This window comes from Lonchura striata, chromosome 14 (assembly GCF_050655825.1).
Source record: "Lonchura striata isolate lonStrDom1 chromosome 14, ASM5065582v1, whole genome shotgun sequence".
Lineage (NCBI taxonomy): Eukaryota > Metazoa > Chordata > Aves > Passeriformes > Estrildidae > Lonchura > Lonchura striata.
Genome location: NC_140716.1, coordinates 8,727,567 through 8,748,196, shown reverse-complemented (window position 1 = coordinate 8,748,196; position 20,630 = coordinate 8,727,567). Strand labels below are relative to the sequence as shown.

Genomic DNA, 20,630 nt, shown 5'->3' with positions numbered 1-20,630 from the left:
AGGTGTGTTTGCCTGCATTATCACACAAAGAGAAACTGAGCAAAACTCTGGGATGAAGCAAACAAAAAGAATGAAAGCTATTTTCAGCAGCTATGATGTTTATTACATCTGAAGCAGCTGTGAATGTTTGTGACTCCTTTTCTCATGATTTCAGAAATTATCTCCATTAATGAGATTGTGGCTTTTTCCATTTTGCACTTCCCATCTTCCATTTCACAGAAATAGCAGGAGCCAAGTGGGACAGCTTTAGCAGCAATTAGCCCAGAGATAAATTTTGGCCTGGTTTTCCATTCCCTTGGAGCAATGGAGTTTGTTATTGTCCTTGGGTTACAGAGGTGATTGTTGCTGTCTTTCCAAAGCTGGGGCTTTGTGCCTGTTACGACCTGTGGGATGGGATGGTACAGAAGCATGGAATATTGTACCTGGCAGAGGGAAAAGGGGCTCTGTGCAACAGAGGGACTGAGGAATCAGTGCAGCTGTGGCAGCTTTGACCCCTGCCCTCACCTGTGTGAGGTGAGCCTTGCCCTGTGCTGCCTCAGCCTGGCTGTGCTCAGTGCCTGCCCTGTGCTGCTCTCCGGGCTGAGCCTGCAGCAGGCAGATGTGCACCCTCGTGGCTGGGTGGGAAATGGTTGGGTTTGTGTCTCTTGGAATTGCTTTGAGTTTTATTGTTGCCTCATGTGTTAGAAACCTGGGGGTTTTTTTCAGTTTTGGTAAATATTAAACCCCATTAATCCAGGAAGCTTGGAGCCTGTAGAAAAAGAATGTCTTGCAGTTTTTGTGACAAGATAATTGTGATTGGTAACACCACAAGCATGGAGTCTTTAGTAAAATCCTGTTGTGAAGATAAAAGGAAACTTCCAGGGTAATTGCTTTTCAGAATGCAGATAAATATTTGTCTTCTGAAGCATTAGTTTGGGGAGTGAGGAGGGATCCATGCCAGTCCATGATGTGCCAAGGCTAGTAAGGAGCTGACCTGTCTAAGGGAACATGGCCACTGGGGAAAATTCTGCAATTTCTCGTGGTGACTGTGCACATGATAATTGAGGACTTTGCACTCAGGTGTCAAAATGAAGAGGAAAGAGTGTGTTTTTCTTCCTGTTGGGAAGCATGAAAATACAAGTAGAATTCATGAACTTCCTTCTGAAATCTTCATAAAGCAGTCCCCATAGCAGCATCCACTGCAATCAAATTGCTGAGCTGCTGTTCTCTAATAATCAGAGACACTGATTTTGACAGAGATAAGTCCAGAAACACAGTGTCTAGAAATGTGCCCATTGTTAAATCACAGGGAAAGAGTTTAGGTATTATAGGGGGAATGCATCTTCAAATCTATCTGCTGAATGGGTCCCTTTTGGATATGGGTAGAAAATTGTCTGCAGTATTAACAGGGTATTATTTGCATTGAAGATACTGAGGTACAATCTCGTGCAGTATTTTGGGAGTTTTTAACTTCTCTTGCACACACTGTGTAACTTTTGTTACCTACAATCCTTGTATGGGATTCAGCCATGGACACAGAAAGGAAGAACTTAATGGCTTTGAACTTGCACACTATGAGCAAACTGTCATTGAAGGACACTGGAGTTCTTTGCAACAGTCTGTTGCATGAAAAGGTTACACACTTTGTGTTGGAAACCTTCCAATGCTCGGAAGCTTGAATTTTATATGAAATCTCTTTTAAAAATCAAGTCTAAAAAAATTACATAAAGCTTTCTAATTTGTGTAAGGAAAAAAAAAATCTCCTGTCAGCTCACAGTGACCTGGGTGCTTGTAATAATGTAATTCCTTTCTCTTGTTCTTTGCAGGGTGTTTGATATTTTCAGCATGTTTTCAGTCTGCTTGGTGCTTGTAACAGCTGGACAGGACAGGGCTGAGAATGAAATCTCCTCTGTGAGAGCTGCAGCCTGGGCAAACTTCCCAGAGCCAGCACATGCAGAAGGGAACTTCGGTGATGGACAGGAGGGTATTTTCTACTCTTACCTGAACACTGCATCCCTGCTCTCATTTAATTAAACCTAAACTACAGCTTGTATTCTCTGCATGTCAGCTCTGGGTTGGATTTCTTTTTGTTCCCAGAAGTATTCCTGAGCTGTCCAGTGACTTTTCTGTCCCTTCTATATGCTTATTTGATAAAACATACTTGTCTTTTCTATAAATGGGCAAGTTTTAATTGTCCCTTAGCCTATTCAAGCATGATGAAGCTTCAGGAACGTGGGATGTTCTTATGCAGTTGTCTTTAATTATGAGTATTTTTAACAATGCACCTACCAAAGCCTTATGCTTCCAAGCTATGATTTTAAAAAGTAGGGAAATTGTGGTATTTCCGAGCAGTACCCTTTTAATTTGTACTGCATTCAAAATGCTTAGCAGCAATAGCTAAGTTTGGTGAAAGAAAGAAAATTGAGTTCTGTGCTTGTCTGTTTTTATTGTACAGGGTAAATTGGCAAAAGGGAAGATATACAAATTATAATCAATTGCTGTCAGAACCAAAGGTGTCATTCTGATTCTGTTTCTGCTGTACTGTAAAGCTATTCTATGCTGTTATACTTTGTACTTCAAATGACATCACAGAACAGGAAAAATCTTGATTTTTTTCAGAGTAATGATTGTGGAGATAAAACATAAAATATTAATATTTGATAGCATGAGGTCTGGATAATTGCTTAAATAAAGCTCTAAGCCACATCTTTGCTCATAACAAATAGACAGTTGTACTAACAAAAGTACTTGGACACTAATAGAATGCTTGGGTGTCTGTTTTATTTCTTTAAGTGAACTAAATGTAGAAGTTGTTCTGATAAACACATCTAGGAATAAAGAAATACTTCATATCTCACTGATTGCAAATACAATATGTATTTGTGACAGTTGTGATGTTGAAGTGAGGGCTGTAAAAGATTTTAGCGCTGCTTACTTTTTCCTGTGTCACTTGCTGCCAGAACATCAAAACAGGAGGAACTCACCTGTTATTTTCCAGTCATGGGCTGGGTGGGTCCCATTCCTCCCCTCCTAGGCTGACACTGGAGAGCATGCTTAATCACAAGCACCCAGTGAGCAGCGAGGAAAATGTGAGTTGACTTGCCAGGGTTGTGCAGCAGGCAGGACAAAAAGCTGTGTGCAGGTGACCTGGTTCACATTACCCTCTGTTGGTGTTTTCTGTGCACAGTGTTTCTTGAAAACTATCTGGGATGCATTTTACTTTGGGGTTGGTTTGAAATGATACTGAAATGTGGGGTCTGTTTGTGTTTTATTTCATTTTCTGTAATAGCTACAGCTGAACACAACTGAAAAGGCTTTTTTGATGCTGCTTTCCCCCCCGCCCCCACACACTCCTGCAATTTTCCTCAGGTTATGCTGGGAAAAGACCTCAGTGGCATAAATAGCTTTTGCACAGCAAAGTGATTTAAAGTGTTAATTCCATTATTGGGATGGAGAAGCACAGCACAGAAAATAAAAATGCACCAAGAATTTCTTACAAACAATCAGATAATAATTGGATAAATATAGACGTGCACAGCTGTGTTTTACATGCAGCAGTTTCCAGATCTAGTTACAATAATTTTGTACCCAGGGCAGCTTTGAAGTGGCAATGCCCAGTTCCATGTAACACACTGAGACTTGTGTCTGTTTCTGTGATTGCCTCTCCCTTGAGTCCTGCAGTGCCCAGCACAAGGAGAACCCACTCCAGGAGCTCTTGTTCCCAGTGTACAGGGTGGGATGAGTTATGTGGAAGATTCTTTTGCTCACCTGCCTGGGCTGCTGCACAGATCACAGGGGCATTTTTCACATTCACCTTGCTCCTCCTCTGCCTGCCTTGTTTTACAGCCCTGCTGATGGAGCTGTGCAGTCCCTGGAGGCTGGTTCACTGCAGAGCTCCCCAGTATCCCTTGGTGAGGAATAACTGGGCTGTAGGTCCAGTAAAAGTCTATCAGTAGCTGTTAAATCCCACAGAGATACAGAGCTTTGTGTTACCTGCTCCTGTGTTCTGGCTTCTGGTTGGGAAAATGACTGCCAACTGGATGGGCTGTAGTGCTGAAGCCAAAGATTTAAAAGAAAAAGACACAAATGTTTGGTTGTCTTGCTTTACAACAGTGTTTATTGGCACAGTTGATGATGATGCTGAGGCAGTGGGCAATCTGTCAGTTCACTCCCAAAGCTGCTAGCTGGACATTTGTGGAAGTGATAAAATTTGTCTGAAAACATGTTTCCATGGGAAATTAAGGAAGGAAGCTAATAATCTTGGGTTATTTGAAATAATCCCTGTATTTCCTCTTCAGGAAAAAGAAACCAAAATTGTGACTTGCTGGTGTGACCCCTTGTTAGTACTGGTGGGAGATGTGTGGTTCCATTCCATGACTGAAAATCTTGTGCTGGCCCAGGCCATAGGTGACTTTTGCATGGAAATGGCATGTCCACATGCACCAGCTACTCCCCTCCCCTTCAGCACCTTTTTGTGGCATCCCAGTTGTGATGACAGGGACAGCCCTGGCTGTGACCCATCCCATCCAGTCACACAGGCAGCCCTGCACTCCTCTATCAGTTGGATTTCCAGCAAGCCATGCACTAGATAAGGCTGTATGAGCTTTTGGAAGCTGTGTCCAGTAATTGACAGAGCATCTGAATTTGAGGCTTGCCTTTCAAAGCTCCAGCCAGAGCCTGCATTACTGCCTGAGCTCGGTGCACTGTGTGTGTTAGAGAGCTGTCAGCCTCAGAACAGGATTAGCAAAATCTGGCATGCAGCAAAAATAGCTTGGTTGTGAGAGTCTGCCTCTCAGAGCAGCACAGCCCTGGGGCAGAACCCAGTGTGCCTCTCGGGTGTTTGGCATTCACAGCCCATCACCCCAGAGCATTGCTTATATCCTCCAAGCACAACAAAACCGAACATACCACCCTGCCAGGATTTCTTCTGTGAAAGAAGTGGAGTTTTCTCTGTTGGGGAGCTCTTGCCTGAGAAGTGGGAGCCCCAGAGGAGCCCTGTGCTTAGGCTGGGATGGCACAAGCCCTCTGTGACTGCAGCCCAGGGTGGCCTGGCCACGCTGCCCTGTGCCCCACAGGTGGGCACTGAGCCTTGGGAGAGTGCAAGCCACGCTGTCCCTTGCAGGACAGGACAGTTCCCTTGCTGCAGGACTGTTTCTCTACTTCATATGTGCTGCTGTGAAAAACACCAATCCCTTGTTTTTTAAAATCTTAAAAGTTTATTAGTAATAAAATAGTTATAAAAATAGTAATAAAATTAGAGTAATAAAAATTTAGACAATGAGGATTAGAACATGAGACCATAAAAAGCATGTCTGGATGTTTTTGGGCACTAAGCTGCCAAAAACATGCCATGGGAACAATGGAATAACCCTTTAAAAGCAATAGCCTGCTGCATATTCATATCTCTCATACAAGATGCATAAATTCATTGCAAATTAAGAACTTCTCTGGTTCTTGTCAGCTTCTTCCCCTTAGTCCTGGTGGTTCTATAAAGATGGAGAGAAGGTGGAAGAATGTTTGTCTTTTCTGATAAGGAAGCTATAACTCTTCAGGTTTCCTGTTGCTGTTATCTCTGTGCAAAGATTTTCTTGATTATCTTATCCCTTTCTTGAGCTAGTACAAAGTATCTTACATCTCATAGTTTCTATTTTAACATTATGTTGTAACCTTAACACACTACTTAAAAATGATTAATACAGTATTACAAAATAACCCTCCATAATACATATAGTATTCAATATAATATTTGCAAAGAGCCAATAATAAAATACACATTTTTCACACTGCTAAACTGGAGACAAAATTCAGCAGTTTTAAGATGGAAGTCATGGCTAGGGAGCCTGTGCTGCTGGCTTCTGTTAGCAAGTGCCAAGGGCTGCCGTTGGTAAGGGGTTAATAATTTGTAAGGCCAGGCTTGAAGTGGAGCTTTTGATAAAGGTTTTGCTACAAGCAGGGCTGGTGAGCTCCTTGCTCTACTTAGAGAGCCAGCTGTAAAACAATTGTAAACCTGAAATAGTTTTGATCTTGCTGCTTATACATAATACAATTTATTATATGTGTTATTCCATGGCTCCACAGGAACCAGAATTATTAGTATTTCTTTGTTCCTGTGTCTTTTAGCATGTAATTGTGCTTTATCCTATGTAGTAAATGTTACCTACATTTCTAATTGCTTTTGACTGTCTTCTAATGTTTGCATTTACATACAGCAAACAAAATATTCTTAATAAATGCTGATAATTAAATCATTATATTAGAAGAGCAAGCACTTAGTGTCTATAAAATGACACTAAGTTAATTATTTACAAATTATCTAGATGCTAATTTGGTTGTGGTCTTCAGCAGTGTTTGGTTTCTTAGTAAGCAGGAAATGGGCTATGTTTGATCGCTGCTTACAGAGCACCTTTCTGGCAGCTCAGCTTTGAACTTGTGTTGGCACTGTTATCACCATATTTGCTAGCTGCACGTAGTGTCTTACAGAGGTCAAAAAGTTAGCCTTGGTTAATAGCTGGTTTGTTGGTTTTTTAAGGGTAAAAAAGCAAAAGACAGTTTAAATAACAAATGAGGCATGAAGTCAGCCTTTTGTTAACCTTTTCTCAAGGTGTGCTGGCTGTTCCTTTGCCCATGAAAATAAGAAATGTTGTGTAAATGGGGATCATTGCGTTTTTATTTTAGGCATCAAACTGACCTATTCTTCACATTCATTTTTTTTCTCTTGTTGAATAGCTTTGTGTTCTTTATAAGCCCAGCCTTTCAAAACTGGCACGCATAAAGTGGTTGATGTTTTTTATCTTGTCTTTAAATTCTGACATGGAGTCAGAATTTCAACATGCTCTGCTCCAGATTTCTTGTGTCACCCAGTGCAGGAGTCCCTTTCTGGCTCTCCTGGTCCTGTTGGGTAGCCTGGCACAGAAAGTGCTGATGATGTGCCAGTACTGCTTCTGTCAGTGAATTGGTGTTTGTGTGGGAGATTTAGCACACGTAAAACTTGGCCATTCATAAGGACATTATTTAGTTCAGCATTTTTATTTAAAGGTCCCTGACAGATGCAGGTTGTACTGTGCAGGAGGAGCTGCCCCAGTTGCAGCTGGAGAGGTCTGGGTCATTTCAGTGGGTGCATGTTTGCTGGGCAGAGTTCCTCTGGCCTTCCTGAAGGAAGGCTGCAAATCCCAGCCTGGCTCCAGCTGGCCTGAAGCAAACTGATGGACTTGGAAAGCCCAAAAGCTTCAGAGAAGCCTAAACTCAAATGAAACTCATGTCGGGGTTCATACTCAGCAGTAGTGACCATGAGGGGCTGTGTACAGGAGAGGTATGTGAGTAGCCTGCAGGTTTGATGAAGTGATTGGCTTCCATCTCCATGACAAACAGGTTTCTGGCATGTATCTGTTTCTTGTGGTGTCAGAGAGTGGAAATCCAGGTCGTGTCCATTGCCTGGAGGATGCCACAGAAGTCACAGCAAAACACCAAGCAGTTTCTGCAGAGGTGATGGAGCTTGGTGTGGTGCCTGTGAATCGGGGGTGTGCAGATCTCATTCATGTTGAAGACATTTAAGGATTGTGTCTGTGTATGTACTGTATTTAAACATATATTTAATATGATTTTCCTGCTGTTCCAGGTTCTACTAAACATTGATGGTTTTGGTAACTTGTTGTTCCAGCTTAGAGGTAACAGTTTTTCCTTGCAGACCATATACCATGATGCACACACCAGTCTGGGAGCTGTTCCTTTACTGTGCAGTGCAGGAAGTTAGTAAATACCTGCTTTGATTTATTGTTACACAAAGTATCATGACTGATCCATAGGTCTGTGCCCCTTCTGACCATTACCTGAAAATTCAGCCTGAAGTCCATGCTGTTAAAAGATGAGAGCATCATTTCAAATTGCATCTGCTCCAGAGTGGATTGGGAGGCTTTGGCATAGTGCCTAGTTTACACTAAGCTTGCCAGCAAAGGAAGTTAAATCAAAAGTTGTTGGTCCAAGGTGAATTCTTGCTCTGTTTTAGTTTAAATGACTTTCCACAGTAGACAGTCCTACATCTTGAGCTAATCCGTTCAATTCCAGGAACAGGTTGTGTATTTTCAAAAGCGTGATTTCCTTGCAAATGCTCCTGAAACACCTGTCTGAGCCTGTGTGCTCCATCCAACACCAATCCAAATATTGGCATAATTCAGAAAATGGCATATGTCTGTTTGTTGAATGGGAGAATCATCATTGCAGTCAGTCAAAGACCAGTGGTGTCCCAGCTGGTAATTTTAATTTTCATTGGGATCATCAAACCCTCTCCTGCCCCTTGCTCCCATAATCTCAGCTGGTCATGAAAATGCAGAATTAGAAAGCTGGGGAAGGTCATCCTGGGTAATTCAAACTATAGAGGGTCAGCAGGGCTTGCCTGTCTGCCAAGGTGTGCTGCTAGACACATATGCTGTCTGGCAGAGATGCTCTGTTCCCAAAAGAAGGGTTTTTGTTTCTCTAAGTATCCCTGTTCCTCTTCAGATTTTCCTCCCTTGTCACCTCACTGATGTAACTGCTGTGGCTCTGACAGCATATGCTTTTCCTCCTAGGTTTCATGTTCTTAATTAGAATTTAACTTTTAGTTTGATGTGTCCCATTTTCTGAATGTGTTTCAAACTGGGATTCCTTGTGCCTAATGTCTGTGTTCCCTCTGTGGCAGTTAATTTTGTTCCAGTAATATTTGCAAATATGCTGCCTGAAGTATAATACTTTCTTGATGTCCTTATTTCCATTATTATCTGCCTTTGTGATGTTGGGTGTATCTGAATAACTTAAGTATTTTGATGTCTAAAAAAATACAGTGGAGGCTAAATTCTGTCAGTACTATTTGCTTTTTCTATCCAGATTCAAAATTATAGGACTTCGGCTGAAATCAGACTTGTCTTTCTACTTACAAAACTGCTGTTTTTGCTAGATATTTTGAAATCTTGAATATAACTGTATGTTTTCACAAGAGAAAGTAATTTACAGAGCTGAGTAATAGCTCTTACTCAGTAAAACACAAGACTTGCAAGTCAGGCAGTTGCATCAATGTGAATGCTCACTTGCTTTGGGTTGAAGGTGCTGTTTAAGTGTTTCCTCAAGTCTGGGCCCTGATGCAAAAATATTTGCTTATAATTTCAGTGAATTGGCTTTTGCTGTCTTAATAGGCTTTTTAATTATTTATTGGCAGCTATGCTGAAAGGCGGTGAATTTCCAGGATGTGTGCACTTTGAGTCAACAAATGTGAACAACTGCATTTAAAATGCCTGCTTCAGCATTCAAAAGGAGAGAAGAATCCATTAGGCTGGTCACAATCACAGGAGTGCAAATGCTGTGCAAAGACAAAGTGAAATTCCTAAAAATGCTGAAGGGTCTTTGCCAGACTGCTTGGAGGCATCCAGCTGTCCTTGCCTGTGAATGAGAGTCCCACAGAGCTGAATAGGAAAAGCTTTTCTTGGCAATTGTAGGGTTTAGAGGTCTGAGGTGGTTTTTCACTTCAAAACAAAACGATGTCTTTTGATAATTTCATAAAAGGTGGGCAGAAGATACTCCTTAAGCCCAGTGCTGTGTTATGCATGCACATACTAGAGAGGTCCTGGAGGTTCAGGGGCTTGACCTGCTGCTGAGCAGGAGGGAACTTTGGCAGTCACCAGGTACTACAAATTCCACAAGTCTTTCTTTACCAATGTTTGGAGCACAGTGGCAATGTGTGCTGGTGAGAACTAGCAAGTGTGCTACAAACTCCTGGTCTTAAACATCCAGGTAGTCCCCCAGAGAAATTCCTTGTTAAAAAAAAGGAGAGGTTAGAGAAGGAATTTTATTTTCTCAGTCTCCTCAGCCATGCAGTAGCAAAGGCAGAATGTCTGCCCAAAGCAGCAGTCTGCCCCAGCCTGAGCAGTGCCAGAAATGCCCATTTCACTGGGGGCCCGAGCCCAGGCTGGGCAGTGGAACCTGGTGAGTGGTACCTCTGGAAATGGAAGTGCCAGGTACTGTTACCAACAGCCAGAGGTAAAGTCTTACATTGCATCTTTAATTAAAGCATCTCAGGGAATTTGCATCATCTAAACATTATAACGCTCAGCAGGAACTTTGAGTCAAAGCCAAAGGATAATAAGAATTAAACCACATTTCACCCATGTACATTACAAGGATTTATATTCTTTGCTGGCACTGAATAATGCATTACTGTGGTGTCATAACTGGTGTTACATATGACCTTATAAAATGCTGTGATCCTTTCAAGCATTTATTATTAAGTAAAAAACGAAGTATTTTTTCCCAGCTATCCCACTTTCATGTTTTTTTCAAGTTTAAAATTGGTTTTGGAACATAGCCTAGAAAGAACAATTACACTAGCATCATTATTTTTAGGAAAATTTGCATAGCTTGCTTTTACACAGGTATATAAAGACATAATGGTACTAGATGGAGAAGGATAGCTATAAAGTGCTTTGCTTTTCTTTGCCAAAATTTCATTTAAGCATGAGATATCATCTCAGGGATTGAGAACAAACTTGTAACTTCAGAGAAAAATACGAAATCCACTTCTCCAGTATAAACTTCTGTTATGTGTAACCAGAGACTAACAAAAGTAATAGGAAATAACAAATAGCTTAAAATGAAGAGTATATTGTGTCCCTGTAATAAAGCGTCTATGCATCTAAAGAAGAAAGTGAACAAAAAGGAATCAGCACAGTCCTTATCAGTCACTAATCAGGTGGAGGAGAAACCTTCAAGACCACACTGCAAGTTGCCAGCCAGGTCACTAAGTTTCTTTATTTGGCTTTTTGGTTCTTCTCTCCTGTTACTGGTGTTCAACAGCCACTTCTTGCAGCCCTTTGAAAGAACCATTTGCCAGGTGATGTTGTCTTTACTGCCTGCTGCCGTTGATTTCTAGGCAGTCCAGGCTGCGAGAATTATTTTTGAAGTTTGTCTTAAGTAAATAAGGTTAATGAAATGTAGGGAAATGCAAAAATTACTCTGTCTGAGGTAATGAGGAGAATAAAAGCAGTTCAGGCTGACTTTGGTGAAATAGAGGTGAAGCCTCAGTGGTATCTGAGGTCTCCGTTTTAGGTTCTGAAAAGCCTCTGTGAGCTTTGAAATGTCTCCAGATTCATACAGTAAGCTGAGGCAGGGCTGTGGGTGTTCACATGTGTACCTGTCTTCTCTGCACAGAGAGCTGCCCCTGTGCTGGCAGTGTCCAGCTGCACTGGCCAGGCAAGGAAGGCTCAAAGGAGATGCTCTCCACTGGTGTTTTCCTGCCCAAAGCCAGCCCAGTGTCTGTAACACCTCTGTGCCCAGGCTGGCTGCTTCTTGAGCAGCTGAGTGTTTCCTCTGAAGTACTACTGTGCTAACTGGGCTTTTTCCACAAGGACCTTTAGCATAATTTTATTCTTAATTAACTCTGAGCCAGCCTTCCAAACTGTTCCCATGACATGTGGCTAAAGCAGGACTGCTGTGTAATCTGTGCACCATATGTAGGTAGGTAGAAAACAATGTATTTCCCCTTTTGGTCTCTAATTCTTTTCTGTAGCAGATTTTTTGTGCTGTAGCCCAAACTCTCAAATGCTTACCAACAAATTGAAAGGGCCGTGTCTTAGAAAACTTCCCTTTAGTTATATGCCTTCCTTTGCATCTGCTGGCATCAGCACCCTGTCCTTTAAGCACTTTGCTTTAGTGCAAGTATTGCAGGTGCCAAGTGCAGCCTCCCTGCTTTTTATTATTATTTGCTGCTGTTAAATATATTTACTTAATATATTAAGCTGAAAATAGTTATGCTTTTGAAGGAATGAGGTGCTCTTGCTGGTTTACAGACTCAGTGTAGCTGAGCTGTACCAGTATCAAATGAGGTATGCCCAGTTCGTGGGATCACTGTAAATGAGTTTGTACTGATGTTTCTCCACACAGCGGCATGAATACAAAATTTCTTGGCATTAGCTAAAAAATTTTAACAAGATCTCCTTGTTATTTAACAAAGCACTAAGTAGAGAGCACAGTAACAATCTTCAGGCAGATTTTTAAACACCCAAAGAAGCTTAAGGCAAGTAATTTGGTATTTTTTGCATTACCTTTCATGTCTTATTCTTAGAGTTTGTTTGTGTTCTTACTGCTCTTGTGTGACTCAAACGTATACAGGCAAACACTATCCAAGAGGAAAGGTTATTATTTTTATTATCCTTGTAAGAAAGTTCAGCTGTCTCTGGGTCACTGCATGTTGAGCCCAGGTAATGCTGAGATCTGAGCAGGACAAAGGGATGCTCTGACTGCTCTTCTCTCCCTGGTGTCTTACAGCAGAAGCACCAGATAATGTTGGACAAGGCTTAATTCTACTTACATTTCTGCAAGTTTGTCTTGAACTTGCAGCTGTCATAAACCAGCTGCTCTTCAGCACCTCGTCCACCCTCCTGAGTGTCACTGGAAGGGGTTTCTGGCCCTGTCTTACTCTTCAGTAACGACCTGGGTGTTACTGGGTGCAATTCTGCATTTTCCACAGGGGTGTTCCAGATTTTTGTGCTGGTGTTTGATTGAGCTCAGTGGCTTCTAGTGTGATGTTTTGAGCAATGCTGCCTTTGGAAGGGCCATGGATGATTCAAGTGGCTCACCAGGCCCTGCACTAATGAGTGTCCCATGCTCTGTGCCAGAGACAGTGAGCTGTGAAGCAACTGCAGTGAAGACTATATCCAGCTTCAGCTAAATAATTTGTTGTGCACTGTTTCTCTGTTTATGATTCAGTTTAAAGACCCTTTTAAGTGAAATTGGATACACTACAAAGTGTTGGTTTCATGTGTTTTATTTGCAGTTTAATCAGTGTGATCCAGCTGCCAGTGCAGGGGAAACCAGAGCTCGATTTTTAATTATCCCTGCTTTGCCTGAGTTAGGAATTCCCAGTAGTGCTGTCTGAGAAAAGATGCCAAAAACCGCATTGTTCTTTAATTAGCTGTTGTAATTGTTTCAGTCTAATCTCCATGATTAGCAGCAGCATTAAATACAGCAGTAAGAATAGGCCTGCCCTCTTTGTGCTGCCCTAGTAAACACAATATTCTTACTTCTGGTAAGGGACATAATATAAAATCAATTAGAAGCCAACTAGTGTTGATTGGAAAATGATAAAGAGCAGTTACCATGAAGTGCAGATTGCTTTGTAAAGTTGGTTTACAACCATTCTTTTGGGATGGCTTTACTGCCCAGTTTTGGGGAAAACACCAGAAAACAATGTCTTGCAGAGAAGCTTTGGGGATCTTGCAGAGGCTCTGTCCTGCATGAAGCTCTGATACAAGCTCTGACAATAATATTTGCTGCCCCTAGTTTTAGTGCCCATCCAGTTTTAAGGACAGGGTCATTTTTACCCCCATGCAAAACAGTTGCATTGTTAAATATGGACAATTGCAGAATATTCCCCAAAAAGGCATGTTTTTAATCTAAAGTTTAGCGGTGACTTTTATTCTGAGATTCGGAGCTCCTCTGCAGTGGTGCATTTGTTGTGGGGAATTTTATTTTGCAAAGAATATTTCTGCACAAGCATATGTGTTAGGTCTCTTTCAGAATGGATTATGATACGCAGACATGTAAAAATACAGGAAAAGTACTTAATGACATAGAAGTACAACTCCCATTCCTGCTTTGATGGTGTTGAGCTACCTGCTAAAATACCAATTATTACTGCGAAGTCCCCAAATACCATTGTAAATTTGGCTTCAAGTTTCAACGCATGTGGGAAAAGTAGGAATAATGCTCTTGGAAAATGCAGATTTAAGTTAGGTCATGCAGTCTATAGTGAGCATTTGTGAGTGTAAAATGAGCACTTCTAGAGGAATGTAATTGCTGTAGTAATGGTTGTAGTCACAGACTGTGGAAATGTGAATATTTTGGCTGGTGCTATGTTTTTGTAAAGTAGTTGATACAACCTTTAATGTCTTCTGCTGACATTTCAGACCCTCTGTGCTCCAGTGTCACCAGCAGAACTGGCAGTGTGTGCTCAGGTTTTGGCTGTCAGAGTGCAGGTGTGGCACAGAGCTGGGAGAGGCTTCCTCCAGGCACACACCCAGCAATGCCCTGGGGCTTGGAGGGCTTGTTCTTGTTTAAGTCCAATGAAGTAAGGTACTGTTATCCTCCTTATGAGAGTAGAGAAATAAGGTTTTGTTGCACCTAAACCCATATTTCTAGAGCCTAAACCCAGTGCTTGGAACAAAAAAAATTAAAATCAACTAAACTTGCAGAAACACAACTATAAATTATGGGTAAGCTGATGAAAGAGCAGAAGTGAGCTTATGTCTGCATTGGATTACTTGGTGTGTGTCAAAATTACTTTAGTTTGCAAGTGTTAAAAATGATCTTTTTTTTTTTTTTTGTCAGTGAAAAAACCCTGCAATTCTTTTATTCAATGCTTTTAGGTTATCTGAAGTGTTTGCCATAAATTTTAGAAGGGTCAGGTTAATACTTCTGATGCTTTGTTTGAATAGCACTGCAGAAGAGTTCATCCTTGTTTACAATAGAAGTCCAGTTCTGTTAAACCACTAAAAACATCAGGTGCTTGTCCAATGGGAAAACAACTCAACTAAAAGCTAAGTGTATTTATTAGATTATTCATTGGAAGATACATTGTTTGAACAACAGAAACTGCCTATGCACTCAACTGAGTCTTGTGCAAGGGCTCACTGTTGTGAAGCTGGATATTACTGAAAAGTGAAACTGCCCACAGCCAAACACTGATTAAATGGTATTCTTTCTGCCTGTAATATACATGTGGAAGGACAGAAAAAAGATGCCATTTTTTTCTCATCAGTTTATCTATAATTTTCCAGTTTATAGACCTGATTAAAAGTAGAAAGAAGAAATAACCATATGTGATCCCAGTGACCTCAAAAACACATAATCTTGTTCTATCAAGAGGAGTACTTGATAGATTCAATTTAGTGATAATTTCACTTTTGCTTTGCAGTAACAGCATTAAAATTGATCCACTGAAGTAGGTCTGTACCTGGGAAGGCCTGATGAAAGCTAAATAGTACAGAGTGGTGGCACAATCTTTCCATATTTTTAATGGATTCTTGTTTTTTTTGGGAGGGGGTGGTGCAAAACCTCAGCCTATTTAGGAAAAGTGTGTGATTGTATTTCATTATACTGTTTGTTTTTAAGGATGATTATGATAAGCTCCAACATGTGTGACCACTGCTGTTGTGCAGAAGGCCATTTCTCCCCCAGACAGCCCATCTGTCCTGTTGAACTTCACTACCAACACAATCTACCAGCAGAATTCTGCTGTTGTTTCATTTCATGTAGAGCTTACACCTGCTAATGAGCCAGAACACAGCTCAGTCTTATAAAATGTAGGCAGCACTGGGACACCTCCTCACACTGTAAGAGATACTAAACAATCTAGGCTAGTTAAAGTATTGAATTCAGAAGAATTGAATCAATATAAGATGGAAGAGGCTGGAGAATTAAGTCTGGGTTCTCTGCAAGAAGCAGTTACTGATTTCCATCAGTCACAGGAGGAAGCTGATCTAGGCATTAATTAGCTGACCATTTCTATTGATGCTGAGGTGTAATCCCATAAAGATTTCTTTAAATCAGCATAAATAAGCTGGGCTAGTGTTAGTGCTTCCACACATAAAAGCAAAGGATTTCAGGATAGAGGCATTTTGAGACTGCAGTAAACGTGTGACCTGCTGCACCCCTCAGGTTTCTTGTGTGTGATTTCTGGCAGTGTGCTGGGACCAGCGACTGAGACAGCCCTTGTGGGATCAGGATGTCTTCCCACCAGCTCTGTAATCACAGTAAATGGAACAAACTTTTTTATTTTACCACTTCTGACAGTACATTCCTACTGTTCTGAATTCCCATAAGAGAAAACACTTAGCAGACTACATGCCGAATATATGAAGTTCTCTGCACAAAAGCCTTGTGGAGCTGTGTTAATTATTAAGTTGCCTTCCTCCATTGTCAGTCTCTGATTTCTCTAGAAGTAAAAATGGTTGCAGCATTTCCTTAACTTCATATTTCATGAAATGTCTAGAAAACAGCAAAAAAAAGCAAACACTGGGAGAGTAAGTGAGCTCAATTACCACTGGTACCACTGGGATGAGCTGAAAATGGGCAGAGAATTTGAAGGTAGGTACAGAAAACACAGTAGCACCAGAGTTTTACATTAATCCTTTCACCTCAGAAGTAAGGCAAAACACTTTTCTCCTGATGGAAGCTGCTGTTATTCCTAGTAAAGAGAAAGGATTTTTCTGTCATGGCTTTCCGTTCTGTACACTTAAGAGAATTTCTTTCATAAACCAAGGCTTGAAATGTCTGATGGGAATGAATAGAGAGCACCAGAGTACCATTGTGCAGTTAAGGGATCATTAGCTTTACAAATACTTAACCTATCAGACACAGATACATTCTACAGTACCATAAATGATCTCATTGTTACAAATGTACATTGATTCTGTACATTCACATTCTGCAGAGTACTTCTGGAAACTGAAGCCAAGTTGCCCAAAAGAAACTGAAGGGAAGGGGCCAGCTGGCAGCTTTGGTGCTGGCAGCTTTGCTGCTGGCAGCAATGGCCTGTGCTCAGGCGGGTTTGAGGAATTGCCCAGCTTTGGGAAAGCAGGAGGCAAATCCTGCCACATGTCCCTTCTGACAGTAAGTGCTCTCCAGCATTATCTGTCCCCCTGAGACACCCTGGAAATTACCTTGGAGCGGTGCACTGATACTTACCTGTAGGTTTTAAATGTACACATGTGAATAATTAATTCTAATCTCTCTGTCTCACCAGCAGTGCATTTAAACAGCAGGATTGTAAAACCTGCTTTAGAGCTGAAAAATCCCCAGCACTGTCATTGCACTTGTATAATCCTGTCTTGTGCTTCTGAACCTGAATTTAAATAAATAACTACCATGCAAGCACTGATTGCATAAATGCTGTTGTAGAGGTTCTCCTGCAGCTGTCAGCCATGGCCAATCCATGTTTGGGCCAAGGGGAAGATGTACCATCCTTGCACAGGCTCCAGCAGCCTTGGCAGCTGCTGCTGGAAATTCTCATTGCCTAATCTTGAATCTAGAAACAAGCCAAGTGCAGTAATTGGCTGATAAATTTTTTGCAACTGTTATTTTTAAAAATTTTTAGTTAGCAACAAAGAACATGAAACTTTCTGTTCTTTGCTTCTTGGGTTGCTGTGCAATTATGCCACTGATGTGCTCATTATAATTTGTCTCCACTAATTCCTTAGGGACTCCAGAGAGCTGCTTCCTTTAAACTGTTAAGTTCAGACTGTACTAACTGTGTCAACCAGCAGAACTTCTCTTTAGAGATAAAACTGCATTAGGATTGGAGCAGATTTATTTTGAATCTTACAATTGCATGTCTTGCTGTGGGACATCCTGTGGAGCTGGTTAAAAAGGTAATACTCTGTTTTTCACTTAAACAGTCATCACTTTTCTTGTTGTTTAGCTGTGGGCTGCCATGAGCTGAGGGTGTGGAAGAGATGATTTCATCAGCCCCAGAGCCAGGTCCTTTCTCAGCCAGGACACACCCCACCCCTTCCAGTACAGAGAACTCCTACAGCTATGAAATGCACAGGAGTCTTCCCTAATAAATATCATTTGGCCTTAAATCTGTGGGATTCAAGCTGTCAAAGTGATCTGTAGTGTTTTTTTTTTTTTTCACAAGGTACCCCAAAAGGTTTGGTGTGTGTGACTGAGAAAAGCCACCCCCTTCGAGGGCAGGCACAAACCTGAAGTGAGTGAGGGCCCCGAGGCTCCCAGCTGGAGCCATTGCCAGGGAGGTGTGGAGCAACAGCCTGTCAGCCCATCTGGCAGGACCAGGAAAATTTTGACTTTCTTCTCTTTCTCTTACCATTGCGGCTTATAAAAGATGGAAGAAAAGGAAATCAAGTGACTCTATCCAAGCATTTTTCTGGTTTTAACTCAATTCTTTACTGAGCAGTAGAAATTCTTTGATTTACTGACTGAAGATCTGCCCTGATAGCAAATGCCTCATTTAGGTGGGGGTTTTTGACTTCTATTTGTTTGTTTGCATGTGGTGGTTTTCTGCAGGTTATTTTGTTTTCCAAACATAACTACTGAATTGTTATTTGGATTCCTGAATTATTGCAGCAGCAATCAAGGGATGTTGAAGGCTTCTATGGAAACAAGCTACTTTTAAGAGAACTACACTGAGAATTCCCCTGAAAGGGCTCATGGTGAGATTGTTTTCCTGCAACTCCAGGGGACAGTGACAGAACTGGCAACTCTTGGAGCTGGGCTGAGTTTGGGGCTCGTTCCCTCCCAGCACAGCTCCATCGGTGCCGCGGTGGCCGTGCCTAAATTTAAAAATTAGCAGTGAATGTAGTTTTTTTCACTCGAATCAAAAAAGTTTACTGTACCAAAGGAAACCTTTTTGGTCATTGGTTTGCCACTAACACCAAAAGATGTGTCTTTTAACTCTGATCATGTTTGCATTGATCTGCTCTGTGTTTGTACTTCAGCCACTTAATGACAACCTAGATCTTAAAATCTCAAAATCCAGACTGCCCTCTTGCCTCCTTTGCTATCACATCGTGGTGGTTACAGTTTTGCTCTGTCTTGGGTCACAGTTTCAGGTCTTTGTCTGCTCAAAATCTCAACTACAAAGTATTTTGAAACAAATGAGAAAGAAAGGGTGAGGTAAAATTGGCAGACTGGTTAACTGGAGGTTACAGCAATGAGTTCATATTTTATAGCCTGCATGGCCTCAGTATGAAAGTTAAATCTTTAACTAGAGTTATAAACCTGTCATTACTTGGCATATTATCCTTTGGAAGTATCACTTCATAGTGTCTTTCCTGGCCTTCTGGTAAGGATGAAAGGCAAATACAGAAAATCACAGAACTTTAGAGTAAAAGTGACCACCATTTTCCTGGTGGTCTTTTATTTCACATAAAGTAAGGCTGGAATATTTAAAATTTAATATATTAAATTATAATTTTATTGATATCTTCCTGCTAATCATAGTGGGATTAAAAAAATATATGATGTCTGTTTCTCATTTATCTTATTGCTTGAAAAAGCCATTAAAATAGTTGCAGGGGAATCTTGTAAGAATCTTTATAGCTTGTGTATAAGCTGGAGGTTTGCTGAAGATCTAGAAAAGGCAGAGCCTGCGGAAATGTGGTGGTGCTCAGCCCCTGGGCTGTGTTGTGCTCCTCCTGGCACCAAAGGAAGGTGCCTTCTTGGCTATTGCTCTGTTAAGAGCAACAATAGCATGTAATTTCATTTAGTCAAAGATATTAACCAGGAGAAATAGCATGAACAATCTTTTATCCTTCAGGTTTTCCCACACCCCTCCTACTTAAGAGATAATTTGCAGTGATGTGCTACATATATCTCCTCCATGGATTTGTAGGTAATTTTGTAGCCTTGACCATCTTTCTTTTTGTATATATTTGTGTAAATAAGGTAGAGAGTGTTTGGGGGTTGCATATATCATAGGCTAACTGTTAAAATTCAGTATGTTTTAGGACCTACTTGGGTCCTTGATTTGGTTAATTCTTCTAGATTAGGAAACTTCTTCACATGGGAGTCCCTGTGTGGAGTTAAAAAGCATTCTTGCAACAGCTGATTTGTTAAAAACCCAGGAGATGCAAAACCAAAATATTGTCATTTGTTAGCTCTAGATGATCCCTTGTGCTTTGTAGAATGGCAACAGAAATTCAGAGCCATGTGTAAAAAGAATTTTATGGCTTGTCTCAGTTACCTCCCAATTTGTGTCATTCTTTTTGCATACAGATTACACATCTTAAATGATTCACATGTCTGTCATTTCCAGAAGGAAATCTCAACAAAGATTGGATGAGGGTTATGGTGGGAGACAATTTGCAGTTGAGAAGTTGCTATGTTCCTGTCCATGTGCTTTTTGTAATTGCTGCAAGGAGGTTATCAGGTGAAGATAATCATTTTAATGAGGCATATAGGTAATTCCTGGAAAATACCTAATTTTGATACTATTTTCTATTTAACCCATCCTAACCACGTAGGGAAAACACAGTGAGTTCCCTGTGCTTTACCTGTGTGAAATGTGGCACCCCATGTTTTCTGTTGGTGCTCAGGAAAGGTGCAGCTCCCAAAAAGTGCCAGCAGTTTCCCTGGGAGGCGTGTGGGGGAGGCAGGGGCCGCTGTGCTCGCTGTTTTTTGGGGTAGATCAGTGGCAAAGCACTGGGGACACCTGGTGTGCAGGTGGCTGGAGCTGAGCAGGGCTGACAGGAGCCCTGGACAGTGGCTGTGGCAGCAGCACTGGGTGGGCTCTGTCCTGTCTGCTGTGCACAGAGCTGTTCTGGGTGTGCCAGGCAGGGCTGGCAGCGAGGTGCAGAGCTGCAGTACCGTGTCACACGTACCCTTTATTGGATGGCAGCTGTAGAGACTTCTGCTCATCTGAAATTGTCTTCTTGACCATCTCCCTGTTTTCTTTTCTCCTACATTTGTCTTCTGTCACTTCTTTATGTTCATATGTGGTCAGCTTTGTTTCTTCACGTTGATGCCTTTTCCTTGATCCTAAAATTAAGAGTTAGACATGTTTAAGGGTAAAGGGCTTTTCTTTCTGTATTTAATAAGGATCTTTATGGTGCAACACTTTGCCAAGGTGGAATATGTCGCAATGCATGCACACAGTAGATTACACATACAATTTT

General features: G+C 41.3%; 1 protein-coding gene and 1 long non-coding RNA gene across 6 annotated transcripts in view; one reads left to right on the top strand and one right to left on the bottom strand.

The window, feature by feature from the left end:
* Window positions 1–20,630, top strand: part of XYLT1 (xylosyltransferase 1) — a 176,738-nt gene that overhangs the window by 46,588 nt on the left and 109,520 nt on the right. The gene's annotated exons all lie outside the window — the stretch shown is intronic.
* Window positions 540–20,630, bottom strand: part of LOC146766077 (uncharacterized) — a 34,648-nt gene continuing 14,557 nt past the window's right edge. The window contains exons 2-3 of the long non-coding RNA XR_014958530.1: window positions 3,127–20,493; window positions 540–1,980 (exon numbers count right to left, since the gene is read on the bottom strand). This is a non-coding gene — a long non-coding RNA (uncharacterized LOC146766077). The remainder of the gene's footprint in view (window positions 1,981–3,126; window positions 20,494–20,630) is intronic.